This window comes from Pundamilia nyererei, unplaced genomic scaffold, assembly GCF_000239375.1.
Source record: "Pundamilia nyererei isolate P.nyererei 1_Seehausen unplaced genomic scaffold, PunNye1.0 scaffold00134, whole genome shotgun sequence".
Taxonomy (NCBI): Eukaryota; Metazoa; Chordata; class Actinopteri; order Cichliformes; family Cichlidae; genus Pundamilia; species Pundamilia nyererei.
Genome location: NW_005187535.1, coordinates 609,257 through 620,712, shown reverse-complemented (window position 1 = coordinate 620,712; position 11,456 = coordinate 609,257). Strand labels below are relative to the sequence as shown.

The following is an 11,456-nucleotide window of genomic DNA, read 5'->3' as shown; positions in this document are numbered from 1 at the left end:
AAAAAAGTACCAGAAACACAACTATTAATCTATGAATTCAATTTCATTTTATTGGTCCCCCAAAAAAGTGGATTGCTCTAAAGTAGGGATTTTAACCTTGTGTTACATGGTGGGCCACATGCAGCCCCCTTTGATCCTGAGTGGGCTAGACCGGTGAAACTCCCCTTTCTGTCAGCATGAAGAGGTTTAACTAAGATCTCTTTAAAATAAGAAAGTATATGTTGGTTTTTCTACATGATGAAGTTCTGCTGTTACAAATGAAAGAAGTGTGTCAGCACGATTTAAACTGTAAGAATTTAAAGACAGTTTCTGTTAATTCACCGAAAAACACTCATTTCTATAGTAGATTGTGGGGAAAAACAGGAATTGTCGTGCTACTTAATTACTGTGCTACAGATGGGACGCCCATGAAGTGGGTAAGCTGTTTATCAGGAGGAAAAGCTGTAAGATTTAAAATAAAATCAAAAGTCCAAAATATATGCCGCCCTCCTAATTTTCCAGGCTGATTATCACCCCAGGCCCTTATGTCTAAATAATTCACAGATTTTACATGATACATAGAAGTCAACATCCTACATTGACATAATTTCCCTAGGGATTAATAAAGTACTCTGGTTCTGATTCTGAGTTTGAGCGCGGTACTGCAGTTGGATGCCACTGTTGAAAGATCTCAGTTTGTAGAATTTATTCCAAGAAGTTACAAGGAAGTGTTGTTATTATTGAAAATTGGAGACCTTGAATTCCGCAACCTGAGGTGACAAAGTGGGGAAATGAATGCTGAGGCAACCGGTGTGTAAAAGTCGCCAACGCTGTGCTGACTCAATCACTGCAGAGTTTCAAACCTACTCTCGCATTAACATCAGCATAAAAACTGTGGGCCGAGAGCCTCATGTCATAAACTTTTATGGCTTAACGGCTCCTGTAATGTGTATGTGTCAGTACTTTTATCCATATAGTGTACGTGGAAGCTCAGACTATATTCCATCCATTCATTCTCTTCCACTTATTCTTATCAGCGTCATGGGAACCTGGAGCCCATCCTAGCTACCATAGGGCCAGACTACACCCTGGACAAGGAGGTGACTATATTAATATATATTTTTTCTCCTGCAGTGTGGATTCGAGGTGTGCATGGCATTTTGTTGTCAACAAGGAAGGGAAGATTTTCATGTGTGTGGATTTGAGGTAATCTGATATTCTGTGACTGAGTGACGACAGTACACAGGAATGATTATTACAAGCGTAGAAACCCCAGAAATATTAAAGAGAGATAAAGACCGCATGCAAAGATACAGTATTACAATGCAGCTGGGAACTTATCACCTGTGCTTGTCACAGGTGTTACCAACATTGTTAAACACTGTAAATCTCGGCTAAATTCAAACTCCAAAGTAGTTAAAGACTCATTTAGATTTCAATGCAGATGCCAGAAATGCTGAGACATAGAAATATGATGCGGCGTTGTTTACCAAGGTTAACTGAAGTATTTCCAGTGAAACAAGAGTCACTTTAAATTTAAACATGAGCTTTGGTTAGAAATAAGGACAGCTGAGCATTATGAGGTAAAGGAGGAAATTACCTCCTTGTTCACAGTAGCTAAAGTGGCCATAACAACGTTTTTGTTTTTACGGTCAATTCATTGTGCAAGTCGCTGATATTGATACGATCTTTTTCAGTTAAAGTCAAATGTTTTGCAGATGACTCACGCAGTTCATCTTGACTGATCGCCTGTGAGCCGAGATGTTATCTTATCTGTGTGTTTAAATTTCCTCCAAACACTGAAGCTCCTAAGCACTCGTGCTGTTCTGCCGTCGACCTGAAATAGCACATTTGACAGAGGGTGATGCCTGGGCGGTGACTTCCCATTGTTGCTTCTAGGCCACGTTTTATCCTTGTCAATGGAGGAAACAAACTCCTTAAAATACACACACAGGCCTGCTGCTTCCTTGCTCACCCTCTCTGCCTCCACAGAAGTTTATTGTCTCTACCTGAACCTTGAGGGAGAAGCAGGCTTCCCTGTTCACGCTCGAGTAGGTTCATGCATTGGTCTGTGTGCGAGTATTTCTTCTCTGTGCTAAATAACACAGCTGCTCAGACAGGCACAGCTTTGTTACCAGTGAGGGCTCCAGGAAGTGAATCTGAATGTGTCTCTTTATGTTAAACATTAGCTCTGCTCTTAATGCCTATTTACCCTTCAAACAGGGATTAGTGACTACTTATTATGACTCCTATACAAGTGTAAAACTAGACTAGAGTCGCGTAAACATGCGTGTGAGCGATAACTTTATGGGATTGTGTGTGTGTGTGTGTGTGTGTTTGGACACTGGTGACATAGTTTTGTCAAAAGTCTGTGATTCTGGTTTTAATTGGTTGTGGTTGCTTTGAATAAGTGAAGACGTGAGATTAATGACCGGAATTTGCAGTTTGTGTCATCCTGCTGTTTGGACTTGTTTGTCAAAATGTTTCCCTTCAAGAGGAGTATCTGATGTTGCATAGGAGCTGGCAACTGTGAAGCAGTTTTGATGTTGTCCTGTGAATTTATACTTCCTTTAAGGAATAAACTTGAACTTCCTGACATGTGGGCAAATGGCATTTGAAGTAAGGTCAGGGGTTTTTCCTTATAACCATTAACTGTCTTATTATGTTAAGAAATCCACATCCATCCTTTTCCCTTTGAGGAGTCTCCACATTAGTCTGTTTCTATTTTATTGTGTGTGCGTGTGGTGTCCTTTTTTTTTTTCCTTTTCCCCTGGTCATGAGTTCAAATGTTTATATATTCCTGGTAGTTAACATCAGTGAAAGTGCCCTATTGCTCCTCTCCTCTTACTGCTCGCCGTTTGGTGGGAAATGCTGACAGAACGCTGATAGCAGGGCTTTGGCTGTAAATGGATACCAGCAAGCATTCAGCCCAGCAAACTGTCGGGCCCTCTCCTCTGTTGTGCTCCGTTTTTGTCCACGGCTTATCGCAGGATTCAAGGAGTGGATGACTTCAACAAAAAATGTAGGATTACTTGAGTACTGTAGTGTGCAAAGGACTCATTAATCTTTAAAGTTAATAACAGTTGTGTGGAGTGTGTTAGAGCACTAAGCGTTCTTTTAGATGTATAGGATTAGTGCAGCTTTGTTTGTCATGTCTCACATGACTGAACCAGGGGAAATAACAGTAATTTTGGTGTCCACACAGCCATAATTAGCTGTTGTTCAGAGACTAGCCTGCTCTCATCACCCAGTGAGATATGTTGTTGATTGGGCGGCATCTTGAGACGGTCCCACCTGGATGGTGCTCTCATTTGTACTCAGTGAAATGGCAAAACAAAAGCTGTTTTCACACATGCACTGCAGCCCTGAACTTTGTTACCGGGTGGAACTGCATGTAAGAACACAAACGTCCAAACTGTATAAAACTGTCTTTAAGATGCCAGTTCCATGGTACAAAGTCTGTGTGATATCCAGACTCTCCTTTAGAGCATTATCCAGGCAGCACCATGATCCAAATAAGAGATTTCTAAAAGTGAGTCTCCTCCTCACGTGAGCAAAAGCAACTTGAAATGTCCCAACCCGGCTCTCCCAAAAATGTGCAGAGATCCATTCAGACCTTTGACACGCCTTTCTGTAATTTACTGTAAATTCAGAAATCTGGCTAGACTTGGTGCGCAAATCTGAACTGTATGGATACAAATGATTAGATACCCATGCACGCCTGTCTGCTAATGACCAAGAAAGCATCGACAGACTGACTACCCAGCATTCTGTCTGAATGACAGAAAGCTGATAACAGATTGTTGGAGTCAGTAGTCACGTCTGAAAAGTTTATCTTATGGATTTGTAGTTGATCTTTAATAGTTTTATATTGTTGTGTTAAAACTCTTTCAGATACTCTCAGTTTTACTATTAAAATAACTTAAACTGCTCAAAACGTAAGCGTGTCTCTATCTGTACTACACTGTTATCTTTATACAGTTAACTGTTTGGGGTTTTGTGTGAAAGTGGCTTTATTCAACAATGTGCACAGAGCTTTTTTTCACAGAGTCAGCTGTCTGCGTGCGTCCGTGTGTGTGGAGTTTGTAAAAGTGCTGAGTGATGCACCGACTTCCAGAAGGAGGGGTTGAGAGGGATCGGTCTCCTTTCTGTGCCAGTCTATACTTGGCATATTTACCGCACTGCAGAAGAGAATGCTGTCTAGACACAGGTCTTGGTAGTGTGAATATAACTAATATTTTACCAACTGGAACTGTTAGTATAGAGTAACACCATACAGGATAGAGTGCAAGGAAATCAATTGATTGCAGTGTGATCCTTCATAAGTTATTATGATCTTTAGTTGATCTTTAAGTGGTTTCTTCAGATGTGATTTGCGAGAAGCAGGTTTTTTGTCCGTTGCATATTCTTCTAGCGAAAGTGCTGCAGTGTGACAAAAATCTTGCTTGTATAGAATTATGCATATAACAGATTATAAATGGATAATACACTTGTATTAAAGGATTTACAGCTGTGTACAGAGATGCCCAAGCTGATTTTGCTGCACTATTGTTGCAGTGTTACTTTCTCTTGACTCGGATTGCTATATAGGTGTTTATTACTCTTAAACACTTTCTTTTAGATGAGCTGTGAAGGATTATCCTCAATCTCAAATAAAAGGTCCCCTCCAGCTGCTGCATACCAATAAAGGTATTTTCTGTAAGCATTCTTCATGTTTTCTCACAGATCAGCATTGCAAAAATGTCCCCAGAGTGCATTGTTGTTCTTCTTTCTGTAGAAGACAGTTTGTTCGGGAAAAGAAATTGTTAGTCGTGTGATGGCTGCTTGTTTGTTGGTGTAGGGCAGCTGCAGCCAGTTGAGCAAACACTCCAGGGATTTCTTCCACATGTATTTGATGCCATTTAAAGGAATTTGCCTATTATTACATGGCCAGTGGCAACCAGACTGTGTGAGGAATATGTATCAAAGGGGTGGGCAATTAATTTTCCCATGGGATCACATGAGAAACTGGGATTGTTGTGAACTGTCAAGCAGAATTGAGTTCAATAAACTGGATTCGTTTTTGGTCAGTTTTAATTTTATCTCTGTATAAACTGCTCCTGGCAAGAGTAGATGCCAGGTTTTAACAATTTGAATAAGTGTGTTCGGTTTAAGTCTGGTTTAAATCTGAGGTGGAAATTCAAAGGAGAGCAGACAGGTAATCCTTGCTGAAAGGTAACCTGTATATGGATTTGTTAAACTTCGTCACTGAAACGATGTTTGTTCACATATGAAGGTAGATTTGAGAGTGAGAATGAGAGAGGAAAAAACAAAAAAATAACCTTTATAGAGGTGTAGAGTTGGATCACGTTAACAATCCATTAAAATTTGGCTTGCATCCACCAAGATCCAGAGTCATCTTAATCATTTATTGACCAAAGTTTGACAAAAGGCCTTGAGAAAACCCTCTGGTGTGTATTGTTAACAAATGCTAAATATATAAAGATTTAAAATATAATTTCCCATTTGACCTCTGACCTTTCCTTCAAGGGCAATGGATTGACCTGAAAAGTCAAAGTGATGATAATGCTATATAAAGGTATTTAAAAAAACATGTTAGTCACTGCTATTGTTTGAATTGACAATACAGACATATAAGGCACTTTTCCGTAAGTACCAACTCGGATTGATTGGTTTTCTATTATCATCCAGTACTACCTAATGTGTGAAGTTGTTGTTATAGCAACACATCCAGCGATGTAATTAATATGCGACATGAACGCTATAACAAAGGGTTTTTTTCCCCTAGCCATTTCTGTCATTGCCGGGTTTTTAAAAAGAAAAAAGAAAGTTGTTTTTTTTTCATTTATGTTGCTAGGCAGTTCCTGTTGACTAGCAGCCGTGTCAGTAGCGGCTACAGCTGTGATGTTCGAAGGAAATGCATAAAATCTTAATTTTATGTTTGACTTTTATCTGAGTAAATTGTATTTTTTCATCTGCATGTGATGTATCTGGGACAGCCAACACCACAGCCATGTGCTTAGTCCTTTTAGCCACCAACGATGCTAACTTTAGCTAATAAACAAGCTCATGTGACTCGTCTCATTTTATTTTGAAGGTACAACTATGACAGAATTTACATTTACAAACACTTTATACACTCAGTGGAAGAATTTAACTCTGGTGTCTCAAATATTCCATGTCAGTTAAAATCATATCATTTGTACCTGTGAGTGTCTCACAGACAAATAATAATTGATGCGACCACCGTCTGAAAGCTTTAGTTACTGCATATTTAAGCTTTTATGTTTCAGATAAAATGCAAGGCAAACTGATGTAGCAAATATTCTTTAATTGGATGACAAATTGTACAATATAATTTTCTTAAAATGTTAAAAATAACAGATCATTAAGAGGCTGATCTTTTTGGGTCAAATAGGAAAGGGATGATACAGAAACATGACAGCCTTATAAAATACTTACTCTTTATGAATGTATAACTTTTATTGAATGACAATAAAAGGATTTGTCTTCTTCTAATGGAAAAGGGGCTGTGGGGATTGAAACATGGGGATTCCTTCATAAAATGTCTTATCGTTAAAACTGTCCATAAAATTCAACTTTCTTTTGTAAATGTTGTCAATACAAACAAATGATACTGATATATGGGTATTCTAAATATCACAATATAGTTTGCATTCAAATATCATGTCACATTTGACCTCTGACGCTCTCATTCAAGTTGACCCCAAAATGCATTATATCTTTAAAGAAAACTCCTCCTTGCTTTCGCAGTGTTGCTTGCATAACATGTACTTATTAGGATTTTTGTTTAAATCCTATTTTCCCATGGACCTTATGGTCTGGTACAATCAATGCGCCGGATGTTGCTCACAGGCCATACCATGCCCAGGTCTGACCTATCTCATACTCTCCACTGTTGTTGAAAAGATGGAATGAACGATAAGCTGTTGACTCCATTTATGCTTGTGCTGGTGCAATTAGTGTTCATTATTATGTGGTGTTTTCCCACTGTTTTATATGCGGTGCCAGCCAATGGAAACAAAACACTGGGACTTGTTTCCCTCATGGATCCCCACTTTTTTGTGGTCAGGTTCTTTCTTTTTTTTTTTTTTTTTTTTTTTTTTTTATTCTTCCTCTTTTTCTTTTTTCTGAAGAAAAAGAAAAAAACTTATTTTTCTACTTCTTTGTTCATTCCTTTGTGACCTAAAGTAGCCGGAAATACGCAGGAAGAATCAAGGGTCCTGAACAGGCCAATCACAGTTGTTGCGGGCTACGTCAGCACGGTGTGTACTTGCATTTCTAGGGTGGTGCAAATCAAGTTACGGTGTAGGATTTCAGACAGGTGTGCGACTATGACGTACGTATGATGGTAGATTTCCCGGTAAAGGGTAATTCCCCAGTGAAAATAACAAATAGCACATGTCACCTTTGGTTTTAAATTCAACAATAACTTGAGATGCTTGGAATGTATTACAGTCTTACACACAAGTATTATTAACTTGTATACATTTAGCACATTAAAATTCTTGCCTGGGTTCTTTATTAAGCACATTTATTTGTTGTGCGACCTAAACAAGCACCACATTTTCACCACTTTGTGTTGTAGGCAAAAATTGAGCTTTAAAATGAAGTCGGATGTAAACTCAGGAGGAAATTCTGATGTCATAAAATAATGCAGGGCTTTGATAAAGTTATCTTGTGGCAATTTTCCAGCTGTGAGATATCAAATGGGTGTGGCTTGGCGTCTGTTGCAGCAGTGTTATCACCGTTACTCTTGCAGGAACCTAAACAAAAACTCCATATCATCTAAGCCATCAGGCGATCACAACGAATGTGTACTATAGCCCTTTGTTATCTAGGGCTCTCATGAAGGAAATTTCATGACATTTTGCGTAATGTGTGAGTTTTGTTATGATAGTGACACACTTTTGCAGGACTCAACTGGTACTTAGAGCTGGGCGATAGAACGATAACGATATGTATCGCGATATAACTTTTACTCGATAGAGAAATTAAGCTATCGCGATAGACCTCGCCGCTCTTGTCCTCTTAAAAAAAAAAAAAAAAAAGGTCAGCCAATTCAAATTAAGTAGCGCAGAGCTGAACCAATCACAGCCGCAGCGTCACGTCGCGTGACTTGTTACGTACAGCACAAGTGCCAAGCCGCACGTGTGTTTGTTTGGGAAGCAGCCGGCGGGTAATGGAGCCAGCGCGTAATGGAGGAAATGAGTGTGCCGACTAGAAAAATCAACCGAGCGTGACCGAAGAGAAAACAGATGATGGTTCCAATGCCGGAGAGATTGTCGAACAGAAGAGCCATAGAAGTTCCGTAGTGTGAAGGTATTTTGGCTATTTCAAGTCTGACAAAAAACAGAGTAGCGTGCACTGTAAATTGTGCCGAAAGCAAGTCTGGAAATACAATAAACTGGTGCATGCGTCACACTGTGCGCCACGTTATTGTTTCGGTGAAATGAATTTCTACAATACTGTTACTGTTAATTCTACTCTCTGCAGTGTTTAAATGCTTACATATACACACAGTTACTGTCCCTCCACACATACGACTCGGTTCTGCTTCTACGCCCCAGCTTTGTTTACTTTTTCCCACCGAGGCTTCTAGACTTCTGATTGGCCAACATTTCTGCACGGTTAGGAATCTAGCGCCACCTGCTGCTTTGGCATGTTCATAGCAGCGTTTTCCTTCATTTCTGCCTTTATGTGTGGACGGGATTAGTTTTTAAAACGAAAACGGAAAATCTCAGTTTTCAAAAATACCCGTGTACGTGCGGACGTAGCCTCAGTCTCTGACTGGAAGCGCTAATTCGTCATTCGGCTTTTGTCAGACTAAAGTAACTGTTACAACTGTTTGAAAAGCTAAGCTATACAACAAGGAGAGATTGAGAATTTCCTTTTAGTTCTCAGTTTATTTGATATTGACAAAAGTTAGTCAGTTTTGTCTGTTCTTCTGTAAAACAAACTAAGATTTATTTTTAGAATTAATATTTTGTTTCTAAGTGGAATTGACAATTTAGTCTGTTTTGTTTGTTCTATTTTGAAACTTAAACGCTTTAGCGGCTGCCTTTTGTGTAGTTTGCAATATTTGCCTTTATTTATCTGAAAAAGTCTCATGTTCCTTAAGTACATCTACCCTGTTGAACTTATTATGGTAAATATTTAAATAAAAACAAGCTGCTGATTATTTCACATTTTACTTGTGAGCAACGGCACATTTAAATCTTACAAATATAGTTATTTGGCTTATATCGTGATAGATATCGTTATCGCCTGAAATGAAAAAAACATATCGTGATATGAAAAAATCTCATATCGCCCAGCTCTACTGGTACTTGACGTGCCATTACTGTACCTTGCAACTTGTGCTGCTTTGCTGAAAGTTGAATGAAAATGGTTATGATGCTTAACAAATTAATGTTATCATTCGTTTATATTAATTGGCTAACAACATGTTAAGTGTAGTGACTTGTAGATTAAGACTGTCTCAGTGTTTCCACGTGTAATCCCTGAATGATGATGTGAAGATCAGGGCTCTGTGGGGGCCATGCCATCTGTTGCAGAAGGTCTTGTTCTTATCTTGAGGATGTCCTTATGACCCTGCTGTGTGCTTTGGGTCACTGTTGTACTTCTGAATGACAACTTCCTGAAAGTGTTGTTGAAAGATCACAGTCTAAATACCTAAAGTGCCTAGAAATAGTTTCTTTATATTATTCATATTTTAGGATTTTAGCTTCAAATGCATGTCTTCATTTAACTATACCTGATGCTGAGTCTCTCAGCTTATCTGCATCATCACTATGTACATTCTTACAAGGTTAAATCCAGAGTGTGTGTAAAGCATCCATATGTAAATTTGCATTTGATGTGAAGCGTTGATCTTTTAAAAGCAAACTTTAGAATGAATGACCTGGCTGACAAGTTGTTGACATCTTGGTTGCCTGGATTGTTTGTTTGTCTTCTGCATGGATGGCTTGTGAATTGGACTGCATTCAACTATTGCAAGGGGAAATGTGTGCCATGTGTTTCTCTGGTGGTTAAGTCATCTGTGGCTTAGCTTATTCCCCACTGGGGGGTTGAGTTTGTGGTCTGTGTTTTGCAGTTGTAGAGATTTAGTTTATTTCCTGCTTTGATTGCTCAACAGGTACAGAGCCGGGAGATGCTCCTTCAGCTGGAGACTGTGCTAATGTTCCCACTGTATAGCCTGTTAATGTGTACCGAAAGGCAACATTCGCCTGTTTTCTTTTCCCTTTAAGACACATCTGTTTATCATTCTGCTAATCACTTTTCGTCCAAATGCTTAGCAGTTGTTCTAAGGCCAGATTTTATATTTTGTTCAAGTTCATAATCTGTATTGGTTTGCCATTTTGTTAATTGTACCTTTTGTGGCCAACCATCATATCAGTGTCTTCAATGGACAATACAGGCAACCCTGACAGTCTGATAGCGACCAAACAAATCACAAAAATGTTAGTTTTTTTCGGTTTTCGGTTTTTTTTGGGTGGACCACCATATACCTCTTTGTGACCAGTTTCATGTAACGACAGCAGTTAACTTTCAGCAACCACCCGCCAACTCATTCAGTCTCCGACTGGTCTCTAGGCTTGTGTGATTGGAGTCTGTTTAAAGAGTCTGCAAGATGTCTGACAGTGTTAATATGAGAATAATGTAGGGAAGAGTTGATGAATTCGTAAAAAGTGTATGGGTGTATTGTGAACTTCCTTTTGTATTCTTAGTGCACACAGCACCCACTTTTTAAAACTCAAAACACACTATCTGATGTAGTGTACAACCTTTCACAGCGTCCTAACCTGATTTTCGTCACATTGTTTGGAGTTAATGCATGAAAAACAGCTTTGGTGATAAAGAGAGACGGAAAACCACAGGACACATTTTTCATATTCCTCACCAGCATAGAGTGAAGAAAGAGAAAATGCTTTGAGTGCTTTTGAGCAAGTTTAGGGAGTGTAGAAATACAAGATGTCGTCATGGCTTCAAAAATGGCTTTAGAGATACAATGAACAGCAACAAGTATGAGAAAAATGTATAGGCGAAGTGAGTAGGGCCACAGACTTGCAGAGAGCTGTCATGTGACAGATGTATTGACAGACGGGTGACTGAATTATGGCATTAAATGATACTTTTTAACAATGTTCTTTTGTAAGGCTGTTGGTATTTGATTTTATCAGAGAGCCAGATAGCATTGATTCAATGGGGCAGAAGTGACAGTGAAAGCCGAGCAGTTTCTGCTGCAGCAGGTTGTGCGGCTGCAGTTATGCTGCTTCCAGCCAAACTAATAAACACTGACCTTTAGTACAGTCGCCCAGCGAGGGGGGAAGGACAGCAGTGGGTGTGAATGAGAGACATAAAAAGAAAGCGAGCGAGAGCGGATAGTGGAATGTGAGGGATGTGAATGGATCAAAGAAAAAAAGAGAGGAAGAAAAAGGCTAGACTAGATGGAG

At 39.2% G+C, this 11,456-nt stretch overlaps 1 protein-coding gene across 3 annotated transcripts in view; it reads left to right on the top strand.

Moving 5' to 3' along the window:
* The window catches only part of add3a (adducin 3 (gamma) a), a 95,896-nt gene that overhangs the window by 49,485 nt on the left and 34,955 nt on the right, over positions 1–11,456 (top strand). The gene's annotated exons all lie outside the window — the stretch shown is intronic.